General features: G+C 34.6%; 1 long non-coding RNA gene across 1 annotated transcript in view; it reads left to right on the top strand.

Moving 5' to 3' along the window:
- Nucleotides 1-9,016: 9,016 nt before the first annotated feature.
- Nucleotides 9,017-14,479, top strand: part of LOC108370197 (uncharacterized) — a 14,066-nt gene continuing 8,603 nt past the window's right edge. The window contains exon 1 of the long non-coding RNA XR_001848606.1: nt 9,017-9,454. This is a non-coding gene — a long non-coding RNA (uncharacterized LOC108370197). The remainder of the gene's footprint in view (nt 9,455-14,479) is intronic.

Genomic DNA, 14,479 nt, shown 5'->3' with positions numbered 1-14,479 from the left:
ATTTTAGTCATTATTTTAAATGATGGCCATTTAGTTTAGCATGAAAAAATCCACTGAAATTGAAATGCTTTCAATGCAGTCAAGAACAACAATAAATTTTGAATGCCTTTTTAATGAAATTTGAGTAGATATCAGATCTTGGTCAATGCGGTTCATATTACTTTTTTCCTAAAAATCTTTAAATACTGAAATATTCAGAAAAGTAAAATATGCAGAACCTGGTAAAGTCCGGTATAAATACCGAAAACTGCCTATGCAAAGGCAAAAGGTCCCGAAAAAAAGTCCAAAAGTAAAAGACGGAGGATCCCAAAGGTTTCGAAAATGTTCTAAAAAATAAAACGCGAAAAACCCCGAAAAGTTAAAAATAAATAAAAATCACAAGCGATATCACAAAATATACTGGACCCCGGAAAAGTCTCGAAAAGTGTCTAAGAGACCTCAAAAGATCCCGAAAGAATAAAAAAATCGAATTGAAAAATCCTATACAGAAGTACCAGAAACGTATCGAAGTAATCTTAAAAAGTGCCGAAAAAATTCAGAGGAAACCCCTTACGTTCCGAATTATTCCGAACAACACTATAAAAATGCGTAAAGTCTGGATGATTTAAACACAAGGAGTTCCAAAAATATAGGTACCGGAAAAAGTTGCAATCATCTAATCTCTATTCTAAAATCTAAAAAAGTGTAGAAGCAATTCCAAAAAGGCCCGCAACATTTTCAAAGCACTCCCAAAAGTGCCGATTTATTCTGAACAACACAAAAAAAGAGGGATACACTAAGACCCACTTTTTTCTAAAAATAACGAATCCCAAAATGGGACTCTAACGCCACTGATAGTTATGAATATGATCCTCACAAACGCAGATAAGGATTATATACATACACTGGCGGCAGAAATAATAGGCTCGACGTACTTTTAAGAATTTTGGCCATATTTCTTTAGTTTTTTTTTGTTTAATATTTTTTATAAATGCCTAGGTAGTTATACAACTAACATATTAATCTGTTTTTCAAACTTTGAACAAAATTTATAAAAATTCGATAAATTTTCACCCAATTTTTAAACTTTTTATAAAGGTGGTTTTTACCCGAAGGAAGTTGATACCGCCATGGTTAGGATATAATCTCCAAACATTGCAGTCTAAAAGTATGTTTACATATAAATATTATCTCAATGAAAGCACATTTTTAACCACCCCGTTTACACAGGCAAATCTCACAGGCCGTCAAATTTGTTGTGTTTGTTATTCCCACATCTCAAAGCGAAGTTATGTGTCTTCTCTATGCCACCGTGATCACATTTTTCTGCTATATAAAGCAATTCAAATATATTTTAATTTAATATTTTATTAAAGTTGGCATTTCTCCTCTTCTTTGCAAAAATAATCGATAAAACTAGGTTGGACACCGAAAAGTTAACTGTTAAATCTGAGATTATTTTATAATTACAGATTAAGAAGACACGAATTTTGTATGGCTAATCTCTTTTTCTAATTACAAATTAGGGAGTTAAGCTCGAAAATAGCTGCCACGCTCCCAGATATCTTTACGAGGGCAGCTTGATAAGTAAATATATAATTTCGCAGGTCTCCACTAAGCGAATTCCTTTCTCTAATGTCGCACAGTGCTTCCCTTCCATATGAAATTTGGGCAAAAATAGAATTATGGTCGCATTGAAATGGAAATTTGTTTCTTAGTAAAATTTAGCAAAATTTTGAATAACTTTCATACTTTTACTGTAAATGCAGTTTTAAGTTGAAAATTTGGGTTCTTGTGGCATTTACATATGTAGGTATGTAAATATAGTTCGTTCAATTTTTAAAAGTGAGGTGTCAAATGACATGGCTTGGCCTGTAGATGTGCAATAAAGTTTTATTTTTTTGAACCGGGTTGCCACCTGTTACTAATTTCATTAAAATTATTTAATAAGTTAAATGTACTAGATATTACAATATGCGTATCAATTGAAATGGCTTTAAAAATGTTTTACTTTTAAACGGCACGTAGAGGGGTTGCCACATGTTTAAAAAATCAAATTCATTTTGTTAAGTGAATAAGGTAACGGAAATATGTATATCAACATGGGTATCAGACAAAAGAAAGAATTGAACATATTTAGCAAGAAATACGAGTAAGTGAAGAATAAAAACATTCCTTAGTTAATGAAAGAGTCCAGTAATTTAAAAGGAATGCAATCAGAACAAATCACTGATTGACAATGTATGTATTTGTAATAAAATAACAAATACGATGTCTTAAACCTTTATTTTGACTCAATTGTTATTTTAGTTTAACTAAATTTGATTTAACAAACAGGTGGCAACCATCTTTGTAGTATTTTCAAGCTAAAACCTTCTTAAACCTCTTTCGTCTGACTCTCATATGGTCATACCTGTATATTTCAATAACCTAATTCCTCTACTTCCAATGGAATTTGATTTTGTAAACAGGTGGCAACTCTACATGTAGTTAAACTATAAACCGTTTTCATACACATTTCTGTTGATACCCATCTCTTAATACTTCATTTAAAATATTAAAAAAATTGAATTTAATTTTTTAACAGGTGGCAACTCTTTAAAAAAAATAAAATAAACCTGTATTGTCAACAGGTCAAGCTTTTTAATCTGGCACTTCATTTTTGAAAATAGATAGAATCGTGCAGATCTGATGGAAAAAATGTCTAAAGTTTACATTTATTAAAAAAAAAAAAATTAATTTTTTGTTCGAAATTTTAAAAAAATTAGGTATGCATTTTTATAGCCCATAAAATTTTAGTGCAAGTGATTTTTAATATTTATTTTCTCGCTTTAATATTTATTTTCTCGCTCAACGCGAATTCTTAGCCACTTGAAACTTGACCTTTATGATACTAAAGTTAAGTGACCTGTAAAGCTGCATACCTACATTTTTTCTAAAAATTAAAAATTTTTCTTGTGATTTATTTTTTTCGTTTTGAGAGATCCCTGCAATTGTGTTCAACAGAAATAGGAGAATCGTTTTTTTCTCAAAATTCCTTCCTTTTCTTCTTTTCGCGCTAAAAAATTTAATTTAAACTAATAAAGATCCGAAATTTGGGCTCAATAAATGTCTTTTAAATTTCATTAGCTTTCATAAAAAAAATAATAATTAATCAAATCCGTTGAAAATTAAGGCTCTGGACTATTTTGAAAGAAAGCTGTAGGCGCGCCAATAGAGTCGTCGTATCTGCGTCTGAAGGAAAGCACATACATATGTACATACATAGATATGTACTTATGAATGCATGTGGCAAAAGTACCAGCATGATGAGCTCAGTAAATATGCTTTGTATAAGAGCAAAGTAAATGTGATAAATCAGCGCAAGTGTATATTCAACATGTCAAAAGTGGAGACGCCTGTCAGCAGCTGCGTTTAAAGCCAAGCGGATTGCGGGTAGGTTGCAGCAGCAGCAGCGGTTTGCATAAAATATTTGCTACGCACTTAATAACGCATTTTCGTAGCATCTACACTCCCCACTTACATACATATGTATGTACCCCCAAAGGAGCGCTCTCTGCGCAACCCCTCCTATTAGGCAAGGGACGACCGAATATTCAGTTATCGTTCGTGTCTCTAATGCGATGCTTTCAATCAGTTAGTTGGAGCAGACTTAGGGCCAAATTCTAAATATCAGTACAAAAATCTGTAGTTAACTGCCGATTCTGAGTTAACTACGCACTGTGAATTTGGCCCTTAGTAAACAGACATTGAGGTTGTTCGGAAGCAGGAAAATAATATCAATACAATCCACAAAAGAATGAAGAACTGGTTGAAGTTATATCATTGCTGCTGTTGCTGCTGATTTTTCTGCTGCCGTTCTTCAACTTCTTCATCCGCTAGCCGCTCACCGAGGGACAAATTTCCTTTCTATGTGTGTGTTTGAGCGTGTGTGTGTGTGTGCGTGCAATTGCTCGTGTGCCTTTAAATGACTTTTGTGTTACTGCGCTTTATGCGCACAATTTCGCATCTCAATTTGCCAATAAACTTCTCGTACTGCATATTTCGCTTACACTGCTTATTTGTACTCGAGTGCATTTCCCATTCGATGTATGTATGTATGTACATAAATTGTCTAAAATCTGGGACATTCACTCGGAGTGTATGAATGTTAATGCGATTTCCTTAGTGTCCTTTCCTTAAATACGAATGCATTGCTTTGAATGCTGCTTTCACTATTACTCTCCAGGTGCAATGAGTGAATACTTTATTTAAATACATATGTATGTATGTAAAGTAGATTCATGTACATGCATACATATGCACATACATATATACATTTGTATAAGAATATTTATTACATGATATGCCTTAATTCTTAGTACATAAATATTGTAAATGTGATCTTATTGGGGTACTGAACCTACTACAAATTTTATTTGGGTCAGCTTCCTTAATTTGTGATGAGCTTTTTGGTGTAGGCACAGAAATGAACACTGAATTCCTAATAAGATAAGGGGGTCGAAGAAATTAGAGAAAATCTCTGAAAAATTAAACGCGCTTTGCTGCTTTATGATAAGGTTGTTCCGAGTCTTGTTTGCAATATTTGTAAAGGAAATCATAGCTTCGGTGTATGTAGGGTGGTCCAAGTAAAGTAAAGTCCCCAAAAAATGAAATGGGGCGACACATAAAAAATCGATAGTATTAAAAAAGTAAGTGCGCCTGGGCCACACTGAAGAAGTGAATTTTACGTACACACGTACCTACATACATATATACATATGTATGTACGAACATGCATACATATGTACATACATCTGCTTTTGCTTAAGGTTATATTTTTTGTCTTTTTTCTATCTACATCCCTTCAGATAGCCCTGTTCGTTCTAATTACATTTATGTTATTCTGTTTTCCTTTACCCGCATTTTTATCTTTATACTCTATCGATAACAAAAACGATAGTAACATCCAGCAAAATATCGATACAAAACCGATAAAAATATCGATAACAAAATCGATTACAAATTCGATAAAAATTTCGATAGCAATGTCGATAATAACATTGGTAGCAAAATCGATTAGAAAATCGGTAAAAATGTCTATAAAAAAATCGATAACAAAATCGCTAATTAATCGACAACAAAATCGATACATAATCGATAACAAACCCCATAAAAAACGATAACAAAATCGATAAAATATCGATAACAAAATCGACGAAAAATTCGATAAATCTTTCGATAGCAAAATCGATAATATTGGTCGCAAAGTCGATTAGAAAATCGATAAAAATATCGATAACAAATTCGATAACAAAATCAGTAAAAATATCGATTATTATAACTATAAGTTCCGAGAATATCAAAAGCGAAATCGTTAACAATATCGATAAAAATTTCGATGACAACGTCGATAAAAATATCGATAACAAAACCGATAAAAATATCGATAAGTCGCGAGAATCCCGAAAATCTCAAAAAACCCAAAAATGAGTCTGTGTCCCTATCTACATATATCCTTTTCTCTATAATTACCTTTATTTTAATCTTTCTTCCTCTATCTTCATCTTTACTTCAATCGGTATCCTCATCCTCATCGTTTTCTTTATATGTATCTTTGTTATTACTTTTATGTTTATCATTTTCTTCATCTACATATTCCTCTTCACCTTTTCCCTTGTATAAGTAAAATGTTTAAATTTACCTTGGTCTTCATTTTTGCCTTTATCTTGACGCATCTTTGCTTTTGTTTTTATTTTTACCTTTGCCTATATCCTTTTCTTTATCTATGTACGTAGTCACCCTTACTTTCATTCTTGTATTGGTCTTTTTCTAAGTGTTATTCTTTAATCTTTTGTTAGCAAATTTTTGTTAAATTAATACCATACACACAAGAAGCACTTGTTTCAGCCCCACCGCTTTCCGTTGCACCAATTTCGTTGCACCATTTCCGTGTGCAATTTCCGTTGAATTTGCCAATTTACTCCCAACCAACCAACCGCCGCTAAAGAAGTATCACTTCAAAAAGTCCGCTAGCCAGTGTTTTGCTCACTCGGCCATTACGAGTGTTGAAGCAGCGCGAACAAAAGACCTTCTCGCCATGTAAGTTGGCAAGGGAGCTTTGTTTGTAAGACTTGCGAGCCAAACTTAACAAAATCCTACAAACTATTTTACTTGCTGTCTTTTAATTGTCTTACAAATACTTGCAACTATCATATCCAGAATTGCTCTGCAAATTAAATAATACGCACCAGAGTAAGTTACCTTGTCTAAAATCTACTTAACTCTTTTAAATTTTACTTAGTTAAACGTCCCAAAATTCAGACATGACGTCATGGAGGAAGCTTCTCTTCGAGCTGTCAAAGTCGATGTGGGGTTCGATTAACTTAGCTAATGTTTTACCTAGAATTTCATGCAGTGTCGAATCTAGTCAATGGTAGACTTTCCAGATATGAACACTGCAAATCATTTGGTTTATATATACATATAGGGCTTCGGTCTCTGACACATTATCGTCCATATGGCCTTTTAAGCAATGTTTTAAAAATTATTTCCTGGGAATAATTCTACAAACATCAGAATTTCCTTTAGTGCGGATTAGGCAACTTACGATCTTCGGGTATGCATACGGTGACCATCCGTCCTTTATTTTAAAGGACAGTCCTTTATTTGAACCCCCTGTCCTTTATATTTTTTTTTTCAAAATAAAGGACGCCTTTTGTCCTTTATTTCTTAAACTGTCCTCTAAATCAGCTCTACATACATAGGTAAATTTTTAAACACAGAATATGAAAAATAAAAATGTCCCTTACAAAATATAATTAAAACCTTCGCCAGTTTGTTTCGCCCCCACCTAAGGGTTTATATATAATCAGTAATCTTTGTACAACCTATAAAGGAAGATCGTGTTGCGCGCTGAGTTTCCAGTTCCATTGAAAGAAAATAATAAACCCCCTGCTGCACAGTGGTTCAAAACTGTCATCTAGTGTTCGTAATTCACTGGAGACTTCATTTTTCCCTTAATTTGATTAATTTTTTTTTTTTTTTTTTATGAATTACATATTTGCTAGAGACCAGTTGAGCCTAATGTGTGAATTTTTATTTGATTATATTAAATTTTTTTAGTGCAAAATGCAAAAAAGTAGCAATTTTGAAGAATATGTATTCTCCTGTTCCAGTTAATAAATGTCACATAACAAAAACTAGTTGAAAACAGTTGTATGGTTTTCCCAAAACGAAAAAATTACACAAAAAAAACCTTGAAATGTTATAAAAAATGTTAACAAAAATAACTATTTTTTTGGTTTTTAGTAAAAATTGGTTTAAAATGAAGGCTCCGGTGAATTATGAACATTATATTCCAATTGTGAACCACTGTGTGCTGGCTTTCGTCGTGCAGTATGAATTATGGTAAACGCATTTTGGTAGCAAAGGGTGACAAAGTCCTTAAAAAGGATTTGGCTTCATTTTTCGCTAATTTCGCTGATTTAAATTACGATATGGGTAAAGTACTTTTATCATACAAGTTGTATGTACGTATTCCCAAATCATTTTGAAAAAAAATGTCCTTTATTTTACGTTAGTTAATATGGTCACCGTAGGTATGAACTCTACATACCCAAATTCGCGTTATTTAAATTTTCAATAAGTTCAAGCGTGGTTTCCCCGATGGCCTTGCTTTGGTTTATGCTTATAAAGTGTATATTTTAAAATGATTTGATATGGCAATGAGGCACTTTATCACTGTTTCAAGCATGTAAAAATGAAATACTTTTGGATAGACCTTTTTTAATAGACTTTTAAATACAATTAGAGTCTATTGCGACTAATTCGGAGTTCTTTATGACTGAAGCTCCTATGAGTAAGTAGAATAATAAAAACCAAAAACTCTTGGCTTCGTGCGAAATTATGCGGGGCTCAAACGTATTTGTTCGTACACACATATTTGTAGGTATGTATGTTGTGCAGGGTTTTAAGAATGTATGCATTGTGCACATGAACATATGTATGTATGTACTTATCTTCATAAAAACAACAATAAAGGTCTACATACATATGTATGTATATAGCAGAAAAATCACCCCATTATAAAGTTGCCCAGTTTTAACCTGTTTCACGCGATGAGCCTCCTGATGATTATAGTACAGGGTGGGCCAAATAAGATCTAACAATGTTAAACACTTGTAACTTCTTTATTTTTTAATATTATTGTTATGTTCTTCCTGCATGTTATAGTCAATCTCTTGGAAAATCATGATGGATACTTACGGCAAGACCACCAACAACGACTACAATACGCTATTCGTTTTACACAATTAGGCACACAAATTGATTTCTTAGGTAGAGTTTTGATGTCGAATGAAGCGCATTTTCAAGCAAAACTGTAGATTGTGGGGCTCTGAAAATCCATGACCAACACACGAGCACCAGTTACACCCATCCAGATGCACTGCTTGGTGCGGTGTTATGGCCGAAAAAGTTATCGGCCCATATTTCTTCGATAATGAGAATGAAACGCCGGTAACGATTTCTGGGGCTTCTTACAGAACAATGATTGACAACATTTTGCGGCCAACGGCGGAGCAGCATCCTAATTTGTGATTCCAACCAGATGGAGTGACTGCGCACCCTGCTAGGCAAACTATGTACTACCTGCTGCATGAAATTGGTAGGTCTTATTTGGCCCACCCTGTACAATCCGCTTCTCCATGGGCTCTCTTCTCCTTTTTCGAGACGCTCTCACACACATTTCGATATGCGCTGGCGCTAACTTTTGCCTATTTTCCCATCATCAAAGTGCCGTTGTCGGAAATCTCTCGTTTCGGCAAAAGTTTACTTTATTTCAACTTATTAATTTAACGATTTCGGTCGAAAGCATAAGGTAGAGTGGCAATGACAGTGGTAGTATTTGCGCTCTCGCCAACAATCGGGGAAATATGTACAAAATCACTCACGCACCGCCACACTTGGACGAATGCAAGGATGAATAACGAACGAAATGAAATGAAGAGCACACGGAAGGTAAGCAAGAATAACATAAAGTGAGTGTTGAAATAAATCAACCCAGAATTGCTTGGCCCAGTATCAATTCGTACGTTCCCCATAATGTCAGCCATAGCAGTGGATACGTCGTGGTCGTCGTGTACGGAAGCAAATCAGCTAAAGCAGCAGGAGTCAAAGGCTCAGTCAATGCAATAGATAGTGTTGTAGAAAAGCAAAAAACAAAAAAACAAAAAAATCATACAAATGTGAAAATGCCTGAAAAATTACAGCAGCAGCAGCAGCAGCAGCAGCAAAGGGAATGAAGGAAAATTGTGCAAGATATTGTATGGTTTTTCTAAAAAGAAATTTGCACAATTTAACGCTAACCGACCACCTCGGAAGCTCGGAAGCTGTGCACAAAGTAATTTAAAATCGAATCGAAAAAAGCTCAAAACGAAAAAGAAAATTACCATAAAGTGCTTGAAATTTGTGCGAGGAAAAGGGTGTGAGGAATGTAAGTGAAAAATCGATGGAAAATTAGTGCACGATTTGCAGAAAACGCCAACTTTTGGCTGATATCGCCAATATAAACTTTGTGAAAATTTATGAATTAAAAACGTGAAAATATTTTGTGCTTTATATCGAATGAAAATTTTTTCTTATATGTACATACATACACATACAAACACACACGCATACATTTTTCACAACTTCGTTGTCGTGCTTTGTTGCTGTCGGTCGTGTTTTCATCGTTGTCGTCGTCGTCGTCGATTGCAGGCAAGTACCAGGCAAGCCAAATAGCTCGCTACTACAAAAATTGTTGTTGTGCTAGTCGTCATAGCCGTCGTCGTCGTTGTATTTAGTTGGTTCAGCGTAGTGGTGTTGTTGGATGGCCGGAGCGACGGATCGTCGAACAGTTGGCGACTAGTCGAATGGAGGAGCACCCTTACGGAAGGAAGGGCACTTAAAAAAAGGCGATCGAAAAAGTAAAAAAAGTAGCTATGCTGCTTAAGTGTTTGAAAAACTTAAAATTAAAAAGTGTTTTCCAGTTAAACCATTAAAAACTTGTGAACAAAATATTACAGTACAGGGTAATGCATACAGTACCTAAATAAGTGATTAATTTTTTACTAAAAGCGAAAATTTTTCAGCTTTTCAAAAAACGAAAGCACAAAAAATGCCTCTGGTAGTGAAATAAAATCAGCCCAAAATTTGTGCGCACAACTTTTTTTCTTTCATTCTTTTTGAAATTCGCATCCGGAAATGCATTACATTCGTGCAATCGTAAAATGGAAAACGACAAAAGCGCAGCGCAACAACGTAACTAAATGACAGGCCAACAACTGTGCATGCTCCTTTGCACGAGTCGCCGCAGCAGCAGCAGCAGCAACACAACCAGCACCAACAACAATATTAAAACAACAACGCATTAGCACACGAACTGCGCTGCAACAACAAGCAAAGTGAAAAGTTTTCGGGCGCAGTACCTACATATGTACATATTTTTTTTAAGCTTGTGCTTGTGAATGAGCACGCGTGCGAGAATGTCAAGAAAATTAGCTAACTGAGCGAAATATGCGCGCTCTCATCTCAACTCAAAACATTTCACCACCCACCCATACACCATATATCCACAATCCACTCGCGCAAACATACCTACAAACGCGCATACATACATATATATACTATATATTCATATACCTAAATACCAATGTAGTAAGCAATGCAACTGTCAGCTGGGCTCAGCTAAACGTGCATTGGGAGAAGATGATGGGCTATTGAAATCGGAAAACAAGTTGTGTGGCAGTGTTACCATAACTAGAAGTTACACCTTAAAGAATATACCGAATAAATGTAGCTTAGTATGTACGAGAGAGAATGTTTGTTCAACCCCCTGGAGAACAAGTTTACGGTCTTTGGTAGATTTTCCAAACTCGCTTCCTCCAGTCATTATAGCGATATTAATTTTCTTCTTAAGATAGTGAAGTTAAAAAACACATAATCAGGGAGGTTCTGCAATTCACTTCCCAGTGAATTTCAACCCCTGCCAATTTGAATTCAAAGTGCATTTGATTGAAATTAACTCGGAAATGAATTGCTGAACCTGCCTGAATATTGAAATTTCAATAGAATTTTGATTTCTTACAGTTAATTTCACTAAAACAATTTAAGTGAGAAATTATTTTAATTCTATATGGAAATTGATAAAATAAAAAATCATTTTCCATTTAAATTGGTGGTGAAATCGGCTGTTAGTAAAATTTTAACTATGTCCGTCTAAGTGGAAAAGAAAACTATTCAAATGTCTGCCACGAGATGGCTTGCAGGGCTTAATCCTTTTGAGATATGTAAGTACTTCGCTACCTTACAGGTCAAAAATAGTTTATATCTAGCAGGCAACACGTTCATTTCGTAACCTGAATATTGCGAATTTTAAAAATTTCGAATCTTCAAGCTAAGGTTTCTTTTATAAAGAGTGAGCTCGGAGCTCGTGTTTCGTCTATGATACGCACACTTAATTCCTGAGTAACATAAGCTGTTTACTCAAAACAGTCGAAACGCTAGAGTCGATTAAAATTCACAAAAAATAAGTAAAAAACAAATAATTTTAAGACGCTGCCATTAGTCGGAGATATTGAATTATACGATTTCCTTTGGTTGGTAGATATCTTAAAAAGGAAACATTTTAGACTAAATTTGTTAAAGCATAAAAATCACGATTTTTGAAACTTTTGATTCGTACAGGCGGAAACGAGCGTTTCTAAGAATTTAATTTTGCGTAAATTCTAATTGACAAATCCATGAAAACAAATTAAAAGATACAGTTGCGGTCAAAATAATAGCAGCAAAATTCAAAATGATGCTGTTGGCAACTTATCTTTATTTATTTATTGTTAATAGTTCTCATTTAAAATGTGGGTCGATGGTCCGACAAATACAGGACATTTGACAACGCTAATCAAGAATGACCTTATGGTCTATCATTCCTGCTTACGGGTAATAACTCGGCTATACGTTGACATGCCTTGTCCTTCACACAGAGCGAAAAGCGCCTGATAAAATATAACAAAGGTTAGAAGACGTACAGTCATGTGAAAAATAATAGGGACACGATATTTTGACCAGTTTTGGCTATTTTCCTTTTGTTTGCTTAATGTTTACTATTGTTTTTTATAAATATACAGGTATAGCAAAAACCATATAAGTCCAAATTTCAAACTTGTAAAGAAATCAACAAAATTATACAACAACAAAACCACACTTTTTGTTAAGTCTTTAGAAAATTCTTAGTAAAAAGTTTGTTGTTGTTGTAAAACTTTGTTGAATTTTTCTAATTTTTTCACGAAGTTTAAGAGGCTTTTTATTTTTCGTGAGATTATCTTTTCAATGAAATCTGTAAGAAATTCCCTCGATTTTTATTAAAAGCTAACAATAGAAAGTGACAAAAGAAACAGTCTGCGCTGACCTGTTTGTACCTCCATTTAAAATCATAATTTGTATTAAAAAAAGTACTTACTTCTTCACCTCCGCGCCCCGTCTTCTACAAGCTTCCCCCATCTTCCTCTTGGTATGGGTTACCACGCTCTTAGGATACGAATCAATTGAAAAGTGAACCAGTTTCGTTGTGTGCAATCATTTAAAAATAATTTTGAGTAATTTTAACGTAATATCTATGCCTCCAAATTGGACTTTTACGAAGGATAGTGACCTAGTAACCTAGTGGTTCTTTTGTGGGAACTTCAAATCTACATTTCGCCAATTCATCAGTCAGTTCGTTAGCCTGAACATGACAGTTAAATAATTCAAGATTGATTCTATACGTGGCGAAATTGAGAGCTACTTTTATTACTAGATAACTTTTGAGTAGGAGTGAGTGCTTCCAAGAGCCTGCCTATAACCTCAGGTTTTGATCTGGGGAGTCATATGCCTTTTCCTTGAAGCCTTGGCCATTTTGTGGTCAAGGAATACTTCGCCGTTACATGTGTAGCAATCACCGAGCTCACGTGTTCAAAAGAAACAACTCGCGGGTGTCCCTCGTCTCATCAGCCATGCAGTTTCCTGCACTCATTTGGAGGTAATCGATAGCCCTAGCAACGATCCAAATGCCCTATTGGAGCTTATCGATCAGAAAACATCTTGCCTTCTCGAAAGAATGACACGCTGGTGCTCAATCAGTAGACCCCCTACTGAGATATCCACAATCTGAAATCGTTGGAAAAGGCACAGGTTCCCTCGTTTGAGAAATCTGGAATACTAATCTTGGGTTTAAGGAGTGTTATTCGAAAATACTTACTGGTAAAGCACAGTGTCAACTATTAAAGTATTTTATGACGAAAAACTCGATTTTTGGAGGTATCTTGAACGTTTTCTAGTTCCGGAATGACCCTAAATGCAGACAAAATATTTTTGTAGAAGTGATGAAATTTACGGAATTGTATGCCTCAATAGAGGAAGCAGCAATTTTTAGTATGTTTTTACATTTCACTGACAATTTTTTAAATATTTGTGTTTTTCAAAAAATTAAGCTACTTAGTTTGAGACTTTTATCTTTACACCACTATTGTTTTGAACTTTTTAAGTGAACAAAATATTTAAAAAATTGTTGGCAACCCCACCCAAAAATACAATCCACTCATGTGCTCTTTTGTGCTTTCGTACACATTCGCATACTCCGCCAAATCAGGAGGGTGCTCAGCTGTACTCTCCACTCACCAGGCAATATGCTCGTCATTTGCCCTCATGAGATGGTAATGACGTTGTAGAGAATTTTCCGCGCTGAACTGAATATAATCAAAAGTGTGAGCGATAAAGGTACGCACACATACACACATGTTCTGCGGATATGACGGAGTGCCCCATTGTGAACGATTAGAGACTTTTGGCGTAAGTGATTTTCACATGAGGCAGGCCAGACCGACGACCACCAGCAAATATCAACCACCAGCTGTGGCAATGCGTACAATTGTTTGTATGTGCATACATTTGTATGTACATATGTACATTTCCGTGACAGTGCTTCTGAATAACTTATTGACTTCCAGAAATATTTCAAAGTATCTAAAGTAGTGTTTATGGGGGATTTTTAAGAAAAAATGGTCTTACTTTATATTTTTTATAAATTTATTTATTTTATATATTTCGTCTCCTTAATGGTTAGCTTCATGTTCAAGCCAAGGATATTCGCGCACACACACATACCCAACCACATGTATAGAAATGTCAAGGCATGAAAGCTGGTGTTTGGGTTTACATACGAACGTACATACATATTTTCTTTATACATATTAACATATATGGACAAATCCGGGAATAGTCAAGCAAACGCGAAAAAAATTTAACTGAAGTTCTCACATTTTTGTATCAATATGTATATGTATATTAATTTCACGTTTCTTTTCACACTTATGTACATATATGAGAAATGTGATTTGTGTCTCTTAGTTCTTGAAACAAAGTCTAAGCAAATAATAGGGACACGACATTTTGACCAGTTTTGCCAATTTTTCTTTTGTTTGTTTAATGTTTAATATATTTTTTT

Source organism: Rhagoletis zephyria, unplaced genomic scaffold, assembly GCF_001687245.7.
Source record: "Rhagoletis zephyria isolate East Lansing unplaced genomic scaffold, Rhagoletis_zephyria_1.1 Rzeph_scaffold_04063, whole genome shotgun sequence".
Classification (NCBI taxonomy): Eukaryota; Metazoa; Arthropoda; class Insecta; order Diptera; family Tephritidae; genus Rhagoletis; species Rhagoletis zephyria.
This window is presented reverse-complemented; position numbering and strand designations above follow the sequence as displayed.